The sequence below is a fragment of the Hemitrygon akajei genome, chromosome 1, assembly GCF_048418815.1.
Source record: "Hemitrygon akajei chromosome 1, sHemAka1.3, whole genome shotgun sequence".
In the NCBI taxonomy this organism is placed as follows: Eukaryota; Metazoa; Chordata; class Chondrichthyes; order Myliobatiformes; family Dasyatidae; genus Hemitrygon; species Hemitrygon akajei.
In genome coordinates, this window is record NC_133124.1 from 222258092 (window position 1) to 222273145 (window position 15054).

Here is a 15054-nt window from a genome sequence, read left to right on the forward strand (position 1 = left end):
TGAGCGTCATAGGAAGTCATTCCTGCCTGTGGCCATCAAACTTTACAATTCCTCCCTCGGAGTGTCAGACACCCTGAGCCAATAGGCTGGTCCTGGACTTATTTCCACTTGGCATGATTAACTTATCATTATTTAATTATTTATGGTTTTATATTGCTATATTTCTACACTATTCTTGGTTGGTGTGACTGTAACGAAACCCAATTTCCCTTGGCATCAATAAAGTATGTCTATCTGTCTGTCTACAACAACGATGGGCAGAAGAGCATCTCTGAACACACGACACGTCGAACCTTGAGTTGGATACAGGTGAAGACCACGACCGTACAGTCAGTAGCCACTTTATTAGATACACTCCTATGCTTAATAAAGTGGCCACTGGGTGTACTTGCGTGTATTAAAAATTTGCTGTGTTGTGCTGGCATGACACACAACAAAGAAACTGCAACTTTCAACAATTATATAGAATAAAGAATTATATAAAAATAAAGTTAGAAGCACTGATATGGAATAAAATGTGCATAATTACATAAATACCACCATCTATTTACAATGTGAGCAGTATCATAAGAAGTAATTTAGTGCTTGCAGTGAAGTGATGGGGGTGATGGATAGTGTCGGTCAGGGCTAACTAGAATGGTTGATCAGATTAACTGCCCAGGGGAAGAATTTTTTTGTTTTAATAGCCCGCTGGTGCTTTTTAAAACAAGCTTTTGTGAAAGCAGCTTGCTGGGTGGTAGTGTCCGCAATGATTTTACCTGCCCACTTCTTTGTCTTGGACACATACAGTAATGGCAAACCACAGCCAATGACTTTTCTTGCCCTTCTGACGGTTGTTCAGAATGACGTTGGGACTAATGACGTCCGGACTAATGTTAAGTGCATCAACTACAAATCAGTTGGGTGAACTGCAACAACTACCTCAACTGCAGATTTTTAGAGAAGCTTGAGATTGCGCCCACTAGGGGAAAGATAATTCTGGGTTGGGTGTTGTGTAATGAACCAGATTTGATAACATAAAGGAACCCTTAGGAAGCAGTGATCATAATATGATAGAATTCATCCTGCAGTTTGAGAAGGTAATCTAGCCAATAATATCAAAGAAAATACCAAAAGTTTTTTCAGATATATAAAGAGTAAAAGAGAGAATGAAAGTAGGTATCTGCTGGAAAATGATGCTGGAGGGGTAGTAATAAGAACAAAGAAATGGCAGATGAACTTAAATATTTTGTGTCAGTCTTCACTGTGGAAGACAATAGCAATATGCCAGAAATTAGTGTGTGTCAGGGGACAGGAGTGAGTACAGTTTGTATTACTAAGGAAAGAGGACTTAGGAAGCTGAAAGGTCTGAAGGTAAATAAGTTATGTGGACCAGATGAACTACCAACTAGGGTTCTGAATGAGGCTAGTGTCTTCCATAGTGAACACTGACGCAAGTACCTATCCAGTTTGTCCACCATTTCCTTGTCCCCCGTGACTACTACTTCAGTGTAATTTTCCAGTGGTCCAATATCTACTCTTGCCCCTCTTCTGCACTCTATGCATCTGCAGAAGCTCTTGGTATCCTCTTTAATATTGTTGGCTAGCTTATCTTCTTATTCCATCTTTTCCTCCTTTATGACTTTTTTAGTTGCTTTCTGTTGGTGTTTAAAAGCTTTCCAACCCTCTAATTTCCTGCTACTTTTTGCTCTGTTATATGCCCTTTCTTTGGGTTTTATGCTGTCCTTAACGTCCCTTATCAGTCACATTGCCTACCCTTGCCATTTGAGAACTACTTTTGTGGGACATATCCAACCTGCACCTTGTGAACTATTCCCAGAAACTTCAGCCATCTCTGCTATCATCCCTGCCAATATCCTCCTCCAATCCAGCTGGACAAGCTCCTCTCTCTTGCCTCTGTAATTCCATTTATTCCATTGCAATACTGATACATATGAGTTATGCTTCTCTCAAATTGCAATATGAATTCAACTGGATTATTGTGAGTAGTTTTGGGTATCTTATCTGAGAAAAGATGTGCTGGTGCTGGAGAGAGTCCAGAGGAGGTTCACACGAATAATCCAAGGAACCAAAGGATTAATGTATGAGGAGTATTTGATGCTTCTGGGTCTATACTCACTGGAATTTCAAAGAATAAGTGGGAATCTCATTGAAACCTACTAAACATTGTTGGCCTGGATAGAGTGCATGTGGAGAGGATGTTTCCTGTAGTGGGTGAGTCTAGTACCAGAGGGCACAGCCTCAGAATTGAGGGATGTCTATTTGGAACAGAAATGTGGAGGAATTTCTTTAACCAAAGCATGGTGATTTTGTGAAATTCATTGCTATGGACGTCTGTGCAGACCAAGTTATATGGTATATTTAAAGTGAAGGTTGATAGGTTCCTGATTAGTTAGGGCATCAAAGGTTATGGGGAGAAGGCAGGAGAATGAGGTTGAGAGAAATAGAACGGCAGTAGAGGCCTGATGAGCCTTGTGGCCTAATCTAATTCTGTTCCTATATCTCATAGTTCTTAAGAGCAAAACCACCACAAAGTGCGGTCATCATTGTTAGAGGCCACCCAGATAGAATGAGATGTTGCTTCTCCACCCTGAGTTTGGCTTCAAGGTAGCAGTAGAGCAGTCCATGAACAAATATGTCAGAATGGGTTTGGGAAGTCTTCAATGTACACTCCTTTCACATCTTGTGTTTAAAATTTTGAAGTATGTTAGCAGATCCTAACAGGAAATGATTTGTTAATTGTTGGAGAATCTGCAATGTTTCTGAAGGCACCATCAATCTAATGAAGCTAAGGAAATATTGGGGAAGAATATACTATCCTTATCTGGGGTGGTGCAGGGTCAAATAACAGTCCCATCCCAGTGTGGTAATGCTCAGTTCCTGAGGTGGCTCAGTGAGCAGATGGTCTTGGGGTAGATCTTCATCTCTTTGAGTACAGTAGCTTATTGCCATCTTCTACACTCAGGCAATCAAATCAGAAGCAGGCCATTCAGTCTGCAGTGCTGTAAACTACTCCAGCTGAGGGCCCCATTACCCTGGCCATGGACCAACACGTTGGATGCTGGAAATCCGAAATAAACATACAGAATGTTGGAACATTGAGTGTGAGAGACAACACTTTCTTGGTGTGGACAAGGAATGGGCCTTGTCAGTAATGATAATGCGATTTAAAACATCTGTAGCCATACATATAGAGCTAACATTCCATGTCCTTGACCATACAAAATCATTAATTGATCCCTTTTCATACAGCTGCTTCCTGACCTGCAGTATGTCACTAGCATTTTCTGTTTTTAATTATGTCACCCTCAGAGCCAGAGGGTGTCTGACTTGTAGGATGGAATTGTAGACTTTAAATTGGCTGGCATACTTTGTGAGAGCTCTATCTGTAACAGTCAGAATTTATTATCACTGACATATGTCGTAAAATTTGTTGTTTTGTGGCAGCAGTATAGTGCTCGACATAAAGTATACTATAAATTTAATATGTATTGTGCAAAAAGAGAGCAAAATAATGAAGTAATGATCATGGAACTCTCAGAAATCTCATGGTGGAAAAGAAACTGTTGCTAAAACATTGAGTTAGTGCAACACACAAAATGCTGGAGGAACTGAGCAGGTCAAGCAGCATGTATAGAAATGAACAAACAGTCAGTTGAGACCCTTCTTCAGGACTGGAAAGGAAGGGGGGAGACACCAGAAAAAAAAGGTGGGAGGAGGGGAAGGAGGATTGCTAGCAGGTGGTAGGTGAAGCCAGATAGGTGGGAAAAGTCAAGGACTGGAGAAGAACGAATCTGATAAGGGAGGAGAGAGGACCAGAGGAGAAAGGGAAGGAAGAGGGGACCCAGGCTGAGGAGACAAGCAGGAGAGAAGAGGTAAAAGGTCAGAGTGGGGAATAGTGGTGGAGGGGGGTAATTTGTTTATCGGAAGGACAAGTCGATATTCCTGCCATCAGAGGTTGGAGGCGACCCAGGCGGAACATAAGATGTTGCTCCTCCACCCAGAAGATGCCTCATCTTGGCACAAGAGGAGACCATGGACCAACATGTTGGAATGGGAATCAGAATTAAAATGTTTGGCCAATGGGAAGTAAGAGTTTTCAGGCTCTGGTGGCTCCGCCTTTATGGTTGTAATGAGAAGAAAGAACGTCCTGGATGGTGGGGGTCCATCCAGTCTGACTGCCTCTGAGATTGATGTCTCATTGTGTCAGCCGTTCCTTGACTCCATGGAGAGCGGAGGTTGGAGGCTGGCACATCAGTCTGCCCCACCGCCGGTCTCACCACCACCCAGCGGCAGGAGCAGTGCTTATGGACCAGTTACAGTTAATGTCCCCTCTTAACTTTGTGGTATTTCAAAAGGATCCTCTGGAAAAGGCTGAGTGCACATGAGCAAATTTACTGAAATATTTATTGGCATTTTAACATATAAAATCATTCATTAACCTTGAAAATGATTGTGAAGGGTAACTGCCTGATGCCTGTTCGGCACCTGGAGGCAGCACACCTCGCCAAGAGCCTGTCAGTTGCACAATCAGCATTCCACTTCTGACCAAATGTAGGCAGGCAGGAATTGAAGTTGGACGACAATAAAAACCTGTTGTCTTCATGAACTCTGACCCCACACCACTGAAGTTGACCTCTGACCAGTGACCAATCTGGACATCAGAAGTTTGAGAGGAGGGGAATTCAATCAGGTCCACTGACTGAGTAGAAAAAGGCAGCAGTGGAACGCAAGGGTGTAAATTGAGCTCTGACCAACCATCAATTGGTGTTTGGGACTGATTAGCAGGGGTAAATTAAAGGAAGACAGGGGCAAGTGTAGTGGCCATTGTTACAGTGGCCATCGTTTTAATGGACAGTTACAATAGGGCTCTCTGAGGCTTCAGTCAGTGAAAACAAAATAAAAAAGAAGCTCCAGGTTTTTTTTTTCTTTCTCTTCTTTCTATCTGCTTTGCTGGGACAGTAGAGATGCCAGGCAGGATAGTTGAATACTTCTCTTGTGGGATGAGGGAAGGCAGGGAGAACTCCAGTGTCCCTGACGATTACAACTGCGAGGAGTGCACCCAGCTGCATCGTTAAGGAGTTGGAGCTGGAACTGGATGATCTCCGGATCATTCGGGAGGCTGAGGGTGTGATAGATAGGACATATGGAGAGGTAGTTACACTTAAGGTGCAGCACCTAGGAAACTGAGTGACACTCAGAAAGGGGAAAGGGGTGAAACTGCCAGCAGAGAGTACCCATGTGACCATCCCCCTCAACAACGGTAACCATTTTGGATACAGCTGGGGGGTATGACCTAACAGAGGTAAGTCACAGCTGTCGGATCTCTGGCACTGAGTCTGCATCTGTGACTCTGAAGGGAAGGGGTGAGAAGAGGCACTTGGTGGTGATAGGGAATTTGTTAGTTAGAGGAACAGACAAGGGGTTCTGTGGGTGAGAACAAGATTCCAGGATGGTATGTTGCCAGGGTCTAGGACATCTTAGATCGAGTCTTCAACATTCTTAAGTGGGAGGGTGAACAGCCAGAGGTCATGGTCCATGTATGTACAAATGACATGGGTAGGACGAGTGATGGGGTTCTGCATTGGGAATTCAGGGAGTTAGGTGCTAAGTTAAAGGGCAGGACCTCCAGGGTTGTGATCTCAGGATTGCTACCCGTGCCACGTGCTAGTGAGATCTAGGAAGATTATACAGTTTAAGACGTGGCTAAAGATTGGTTAAGGAGGGAGGGCATAAGTTTTCTGGATCATTCGGTTCTCTTCCAGAGAAGGTGGGACCTGTACATTTGGGACGGTTTGCATCTAAACTGGATGGGGCCTAATATCCTAGCGGGAAAGTTTGCTAATGCAGAAAGGTGGGGTTTAAACTAGAGTTGCAGGGGGATGGGAAACAGAGTGCAGGAACAGTTAGTGGAGAGGTTGTGGAGGCAGATGTTGGTAAGACCTCAGACAAGTTCAGGAATCTAAAGGTTGAGCATTGTGTGACTAGTGACCTGAGCTGTGTATACTTCAATGTAGATGTGCTCAGGGCATGGATCAACCCCTGGAATTATGACGTTGTAGCCACTAGTGGTACTTAGTTGCAAGACGGAAAGGAGTGGCATCTCAATATTCTGGAGCTCTGTTGTTTTAGACATGATGGAGCAGGAGGGGTTAAAGGAGGATGGAGGCGTTACCAGTCAGGGAAAATGTCATGGCAGTGCTCCATCAGGACAGACGGAAGAACTTGACTAATGAGGCGTTATGGGAGAAACTGAAAAATAAGAAAAGTACAACCACGTCAATAGGGCTGCATTACAGACCACCCAACAGTCCTGGGGATGTAAAGGAACAAATTTGTAAAGAGATTGCAGACCATTGCAAGAAACACAAGGTGGTTATAGTAGGTGATTTTAACTTTCCACATATTGACTGGGAGTCCCATACTGTAAAAGGACTAGATGGGATAGAGTTTGTCAAATGTGTTCAGGAAAGTTTCCTTCATCAGCATGTAGAAGTCCCAAAAAGAGGCTGTGAAACACTGTATCTGCTATTAGTAAATGAGACAGAAGTTTGTGTGGGGAAATACTTTACATCTAAAGACCACAATGCTGTTATTTCAAAGTAAATATGCAAAAACATAGGTCTGGTCCGTGGGCTGAGATCCTAAATTGGAGAAAGACCAATTTTGATGGTATCAGAGGTGATCTGCCAAGTGTGGCAGCTTTCTGGCATAGATGTACTTGGAAAGTGAAAGGCCTTCAAAAACAAAATTTTGAGAGACAAACTTGTCAGAATAAAAGGTAAAGATAACAAATGTAGGGAACCTTGGTTTTCAAGAAACATTGAAGCCCTGGTTAGAAGAAAAAAGATGCATAACCGGCATTGGCAAGTAGGAACAAATGAGATGCTTATGGAGTACAAGAAATACAAGAGAGCACTTAAGAAAGAAATCAGGAAGGCATGAAGTTGCACCAGCAGACAATCTAAAGGAGAATCCTAAGGGATTCTACAGATGTGTTAAGAACAAAAGGATTGCAAGGGACAAAGTTGGTCCTCTGTGTAGAGCCAAGACAGATGAGTAGAGATCTTACATGAATTCTTTGCATCTCTATTTGTAGTAGGCCTCCTTTAGTCTTGATAGACCATGGATTTGTGGATTTGCACAAGCCTGGGCAAGATGTTTTTTTTATGGAAGACTGGCAGTTGCCAAGCTGCAATTCTCCCCTCTCCACTTCTCCAAGGGAAGGGCATTAGGACCCATACAGCTTGGTACCGGTGTCGTCGCAGAGCAATGTGTGGTTAAGTGCCTTGTTCAAGGACACACACGCAGCCTCAGCCAAGGCTCGAACTAGCGACCTTCAGACCACTAGACCAATGTCTTAATCACTTGGCCACATCCAAAGTGGTATTAACTTCATGGACCTTGTACAGATTACAGAGGAGGAGGTGTTGGCTATCCTGGGACAAATCAGGGTGGACAAATCACCAGGACCTGACAAGGTGTTCCCTTTGACCCTATGGGAAGCAAGTGCAGAAATTGCTGGGGCCCTGGCAGAGATATTTAAATCATGCTTTGTGACAGGAGATGTACTAGAGGATTGGATGATAGCCAATGTTCTGTTTAAAAAGGCTCTAAATATAAACCAAGAAATTATAGGTCGGTGAGTCTGACATCAGTGGTAGGAAAGGTATTCTAAAGGGCCAGATATACTGTATAAGTATTTGGATTGACATGGACTGATTAAGGATGGTCATCATGGCTTTGTGGGTGGTAGGTCATGTCTAACCAATCTTGCTAAGTGTTTTTGAGGCAGTTACCAAGAAAGTGGCAGTGGATGTTGTCAAGGTCCCGCATGGGAAGCTGGTTAAGGAAGTTAAGTTGCTTGGCATTCAGAGTGAGGTAGTAAATTGGATTAGACATTGACTTGTTGAGACAAGCCAGAGAGTGGTAGTAGAGGGTTGCCTCTCTGACTGGAGGCCTGTGACCAGTGGAGTGCCACAAGGGCCCAATTTGGAGTACTGTTTGCCGTTTTGGTCACCTGCTTTCAGGAAAGTGGAAACAAGGTTGAAAGAGCACAGAGAAAATTTACAAGGAGGTCTGAGGACTAAGTTAGAAGTAAAGATTGAACAGGTTAGAATATTGAAGATTTAAGAGGAGATTTGAAAGAGGCATACAAAACTATGAAACATATAGACAGGGTAAATGCAAGCAGGGTTTTTCCACTGAGGGTGGGTGGGTCTATAACCACAAGTCATGGCTTAAAGGTGAAAGCTGGGAAGTTTAAGGGGAACATAAGGGGAAACTTCTTCACTCAGATGGTCGTGAGAATGTGGAATTAGCTGCATGTAGAAATGGTGCATACAAGCTTGATTTCAACATTTAAGAGAAGTTTGGATAGATACATGGATAGTTGGGGTACGGAGGGCTATGGTCCAGATGCAGGTTGATGGGAATAGGCAGTTTAAATGGTTTTGACATGACTAGTTGGGCCAAAGGGCCTGTTTATGTGCTGTACTTCTCTATATTTATCCACTGAGATTTTGTCTTGTTTGGTAGAATCAGGTGTATTATCACTGGATGTTATGGTGTGAAATCTTTTGTTTTGCAAAGACAAAATAGTTATAAATTACACATCTAAATATATAAATAGTCTAAGAGAAAGGAATAATGAAGTAATGAATTGGTGGACCATTCAGAACTCTGTTAGAAGGGGAGAATAATCTGTTTTGGAATTGTTGAGTGTCCCTTCAGGTTCCTGTAGCACCTCCCTGATGGTAGTAATGAGAAGAGGGCATGTCTCAATAGTGAGGGCCCTGAGTGATGGATGCCACTTTTTGAGGCACCGCCTTTGAAAATGTCCTTGGTGGGGTGTCTAGTGCCTGTGATGGAGCTGGCTGAGTTTACAACCCTCTGTAGCCTCTTGTGCATTGGAGCCTCCAGTGATGCAACCAGTCAGAATGCTCTTCATCGTACACCTGTAGAAATTTGCTGAGTCTCTTCAAACTCCCAAGATAGTAGAGCCCCTTTTGATGGCCCTCTGACAGTCCAATCAGGATCTTGCATCACAAAATATGAAATTTATTGAAAAGCAAAGCAGGTGTAGGTGGTGAAAGTGACAGAAAAGGCTGGAGCTTCTGAGCAGATCAGGCAGCATCTTGGGAGAGAGGAACAAAGATTAATTTTGTAGATCAAGGGTTCCCAACCTGGGATCACAGATCCCTTGCTTAATGGCATTGGTCCATGGCATTAAAAAGTTGGAAACTCCTGGTTTAAATCATTAGCCCTTCATCAGAGCCAGGAATATTTATTAAACAGGATTGCTTATTGTTGCATAGAGAGACAGTGGGGGGGGGGGGGGGGCGACGACAAAGAAAGCATCTGCGATAGTGAGGGACATCTAGGGGAGATGAATGGTGATAAATGTTTGTTAGTGGGTTCAAGCGGCTGAAGGAAAGCCCTTTGAGACTGAACTGCAGAACAGTAAACCCTTCACGTCAGGCTGCCTCGAGGGGGTAACCTGAGTCACACCGGAAATTGCTGCGACTGAATAGCAGAAAGGTGCAGAGTAGAAATAAGCAGCTAAATCTGAGACGGCAAAACATACTCAAAGTTCAAAGTAAATTTATTATCAAAGTACATATAATATGTCACCATATACAACCCTGAGATTTATTTCCTTGCAGGCATTTGCAGTAGAATGAAGAAATTCAATAGAATCAATTAAAGAGTACATACAAGCAAAGACCTGCAAAACCAACCAACATGCAAAGTACAAACTGTGCAAATACAAAAAAGAAACAAATATTAATATAGTAATAAATAAATAATACTGGGAACATGAGTTGTAGAGTCCTTGAAAGTGAAACCTTTCACATTGCAGCCGTGAGGAGAGAGACAGCAATAGCTGAAGCCAGTGACCCACTCTTGAATGGACATAGTTCACCAAGATGTCTGACCTCCCATGGTGTGCATGGTGTATGTGGGGCTTTGCTCCTCGATCGCTGGATATGATCACCTTCAGCATAGTGCCTGCAGAAGGTATGTCAGAGCAACTGGCTGAGGAAGGAACCTATGAAATTGTAATATTTTTCTCTCTGTTCTGTCCCACCCTTCCTCCAGGTGCACTCTTGATGTTGAGAGAAAATGAGCCTGTTGTGTGGTCAGACGTGGCCTTTGTTTTGGGCAGCAGTCAGTGTTTCAGACCCACTCCCTTGCATAAACACACATTGAACCAATACCTTCAAAGTGCTTTAGTCACCATCATCTGATTTTTATACTTCAAAGTCAAAGAGAAGCAATTTTGTTCTTGCAAGAAATGCAGTGATTGAGGTAATTAATAATAATTAATGATCTAAAATTACGGCATTGAAGTTTGCAGAAGAATGGAAAATCCTCTGAGCTCTTGCTTTGGACTTTGTCAAGTACACAGCTAATCAGCACAGGGTAATTTCGGAATCATTATTTCTGCCTCTGACAACAATTGTCTCACTTTAAACTCTAATTATGTAATAGATTCACTGATGGGACACCTTTTGTAGCCATGGAAAAATATACGCAGGACATTTTTTCGGGTCTTTTAATTCCTTTATCTGTTTTAGATGTTTTAATGCAGAAAGAGAGTATCAAAATAAAAGCAACATGAACTTTAAAAAAAACAGTTCCCGCTGTTACAATCTCAGTGTAATTTCAGTCCACACCCTTGTGTATCAAATAGTTACGTATGCAGTATGGAAATAAATAAAACAAAATATACAAAACCAACACAGTAGTGGTAATTCATAAAAAAACCCAATACAAACAACATAAGAATCCCACCAACCCTGTATGTTAAACACAACATCAAAAATATGAATAAATACATCTCATCTTAACTAAAAGGTATACTTACTTTGGTACACACGTGCTTAACTTCCAAACGCATATAGGCTAGACCCTGAAATGAGTTCTCTTAGGTCACGCTCCTCACATTACGTCACTTAACGCATTCACATTCCTTTGCTACATTCACATTCTGTCATGAAACAATAAATAAAGACAAAATTAAACTTTTACAAGAACTTTTACAATATACACCCTATCCTTGTTATATGCGTCTTCAGAAAATGCGGATTCACTGTTATGCAAGGAACCTATTTCTACCAACTTCTCCTTATATGCGTCCAAAACTCACAGTTATGCGAGGAGCACTGCTTTCCCACCAATACAAGTTATGTGCGCATGCCTTACAGTCTCACTCCCGCCAGTCTCGCATTGGTTTTGGCAACTTGTGCATGTGCGATCTTAAACTCTTGTTTTTACCTATGGTGCAGTGATTTTGTGCTTGTAATATTTAACTATGCCTTCTAAGCGTCCGATGTCAAGTCCTGGGCCACCAGCCAAGCGGCAGAGAACCGCTTTAACACTTGAAAAAAAGTTGGAAATTATAAACAGGGCGGTGTCAGGTGAAGGTGACGCAGCTCTGGGACGCTACTTTGGCCTGGGTGAATCCACGATCAGAAACATAAAGAAAAATGCTGAGAAAATAAGAAGTGCAGTGATTGATTTACTACAAGTGTCTTCAAAGATTGTTACCAAAGTGCGTAACCCGATTATGACAAAAATGGGGAAAATGTTGAGTTTGTATATTGAACTTGAAGCAAAGAAAGAAAACAACACTTAGTTCCGATCATCTTCATGTGAAAGCTTTGGAAATTTGTGGTCGCTTTTGTTCAGAGGCTAGTGGGGAAGTGTCAAGTGATATTGTTAGCTTTAATGCAAGTAGGGGATGGTTTTCTATGTTTGTTAATCTCCACAGGCTTCACAACTTAGCTCTGCGTGGTGAGCAGGCTAGTGCTGACCATGAAGCTGCTGAACGCCACCCTGTGCAGTTGCGAGCTATTATAGCTGAGTTAGGCATCACATCAAAGCAGGTGTTTAATGCAGACGAGACCGGGCTTTTTTGGAAGTGTATGCTGAAACGGAGTTACATAAGTAAGGATGAAAAAACTGCGTCAGGTTTCAAGGCAGCAAAGGACAGATGTACTTTGCTTATGTGTTCCAATGCTGAAGGAGACTGTAAGATGAAGCCTCTCTTAGTTTACCATTTACTAAACCCCCGTGCTCTTAAGGGTTTGACTACTGTACACCCTAGTATGTTAACTTTCTATGATTTATTACGTTGAATATTACCTTAAATTGATGAAAGATAAATGTTGCCTTGTGGGACTGCTTTTGTGTCGCATTGGTATGAAAATGTGAATAAATTACAGATAAAACATATTTAGGAAGACCTCTGGAACACATCCCTGTTTTCTCCATTTAATAATTATTCACATTATGTGTCGACTGCGAGGAACGTAGCCCCCGCATATAAGGAGGATAGAGTGTATTGCCTTGTAGATTAAATTACTAGAAAGATTAACTTACAGGGGCGATAAGGAACTTCGCACAACAACGCTATCCAGCGCCAATGCCTTACTTGCGAAAATCTAAAGCATCCACATGTAAAACATGTCCAATTACTGATATTCTAGATTTACAAATAAGTATAAATGAATGTACATGGATATTATTAAATATCATTCACCTTTCCTCGCCGTACAACCAGCACTCCACGTTTAAAGGCAAAGGCAGCTATTTTAGCATTACCAGACGAATACATAGTGGACTTTAACAGTAAAAAATGATATTCAGTGGTCACTTGGTTTCACACCAAACCCTCATACCTATGTACAGAGTAAACTGACTGCCCCATTCATTACTTCTACAGACTCCAGAGCAAGCTGGAGAGTTCTTAAAATATGATATTCAGTGACCTCTACATAACCTCATCTAGAGTTTCGTCTAATTGTGAGCATCTGGGATTACATGGATTCCCTATGGGGCTGCCTGAGAGGGGTTTAAAAGAGGCCTTTGTCCCAGGGAAACAGAGAGAGGAACTCTGCACAATTGTGCCCACAGCTCTTAGGCTTTTGTCTGAGCAGTCAGTGTCCTGCAAGAATGCTGGCTGTGTTTTGTGCATGACGCGTGGTCCTTCCTATGTAACGCTCTCTGGCTTGACATCCTCACTGACTAGAGCAGGGGTTTGCAACAATTTTAATACCATGGACCCCTACCATTAACTGAGATGTCCCGGACTAGAGTCCCACAGAATCCTTCCTTGCTTCATCCTTCATTTTGTTTCTGAAGAACATTATTAACCAAACCTGACAATATTCAATGAAAGTTAACGGGGTAGTTATGGTAGTGTAGCGTTTAGAGTGACACTATTACAGCTTGGGGCATTCTGGGGTTTGGGATTCAATTTGGACATTGTTCTGTACAGACTCTCTGCATGTCCTCTCGGTGGAATGCCTGGGATTCCTAAGGTCATCCGGTTTCCTCTCATAGACCAAATACGTACCATGTAGTTTAATTGGTCACTGTAAATAGTCCCATGATTAGATTAGAGTTAATCAGGTTTGTCGGGCATTGCAGGGGGGGTGGGGGGTGAAGGACCAGAAGGCCTACTCCATGCTGTATCACTAAATAAGTGTCATGGTTACAGAATTTGATAGGATACCAGGAGCCTAATTCTGTCCCATACGGAGTTTAGAGCTCCCGATGCGATAACCAGAAGGAACTCTCTGTCACTGCTGCTGGCTGGTCAGGAGTTGAGATATCAGTCACACATGAAGGGGGTGACTGCACCGAGACGTCACGCTGTTGATTTCAGAGCGTAGTTGAGAATTTGTTTACCACTCACCAAATATATACTTTCGAAGGTTCCCCAATGTGTCATTATGTGCCGTCAATAAATCTTATTAAAAGGCTAGAACAGGTCTTCAAATGCCAAAGAATTTGCAAGAGTAAGCCGCTATAGAGACAGGACATGAAACACCATGAAGGACAAATTTCAGACAGCCTTGGCTGTGAAGTCCATTGTATTTGTCCTAATACCTACCTCCCACTCATACTGATGTCAGTCTCAGAGATTGAATATGTCCAGTCTCTCTGGGGAGTTGATTCAACACAATCCACAATCATGCCTTAGAGGAACGGACACATTCTGCAGTTTACAGTCCTTGGTGTTTAGAAAGTCTGAAGTGGCTCCTACAGAGAAGATTCTCAGCTGCTGATCACACCAGTAATGTCCTTTAATCAGAAGACGTGACTCCATCCTCCCTGCAAGGAACCCGCAGACACTGCTTGAGGCTTGTTGCTTTGGTGGTGACTATAATTTCCTTGTTTAAGATGCTGGGAATGCAAGCACCAACATAGAGAAAATCAACATAGAACTGTATAGGCCCTTTGGCCCCCAATATTGTACTGATCTTTTAACTAACTCCAAGATCAACCTAACACTCCCCTCCTACATAGTCATTCATTTTTCAATCATCTATGTGCTTATCTAAGAGTTTCTTAAATGTCTGTGATGCATCTGCCTCTACCAGAGTTCTGAGAGAGGTTGCTGAAGATATAGCAGATGCATTGGTCATGATCTTTCAAGAATCACTTGCTTGCAGCATGGTTCCAGAGGAATGGAAAATTGCAAATGTCATTCCACTCTTAAGAAGGGAGAAAGGCAAAAGAAAGGAAATTATAGGCCAGTTAGTCTGACTGCAGTGGTTGGGAAAGTGCTGGAGCCCATTATTAAGGATGAAGTTTCAAGGTACTTGGAGACTAATGATAAAATAAGTCAAATCAGCATAGTTTCTGTAAAGGGAAATCTTGCTTGACAAATCTGTTAGAGCTCTTCGAGAACATAACAAGTAGGGTGGACAAAGGAGAGGTAGTGGATGTCATTTACTTGGACTTTTAGAAGGCATTTGATAAGGTGCCACACATGAGGCTATTTAACAAGATAAAATCCCATGGCATTACAGAAAAGATACTGGCATGGGTAGAGGAATTGCTGACAGACAGGAGGCAGAGTGGGAATAAAGGCAGAGTGCCTTTTCTGTTTGGCTGCCATTGACTAGTGGTGTTCCTCAGGGGTCAGTATTGGGACTGCTAATTTTCACATTGTCAATGATTTAGATAGTGGAATTGATGGATTTGTGGCAAAGTTTGCGGATGATATGAATATAGGTGGAGGGTAGGTAGTGCTGAGGA

At 42.4% G+C, this 15054-nt stretch overlaps 1 protein-coding gene across 1 annotated transcript in view; it reads left to right on the forward strand.

Annotated features, from left to right (window-relative positions):
- The window catches only part of gfra2b (GDNF family receptor alpha 2b), a 383259-nt gene that overhangs the window by 19019 nt on the left and 349186 nt on the right, over window positions 1-15054 (forward strand). The gene's annotated exons all lie outside the window — the stretch shown is intronic.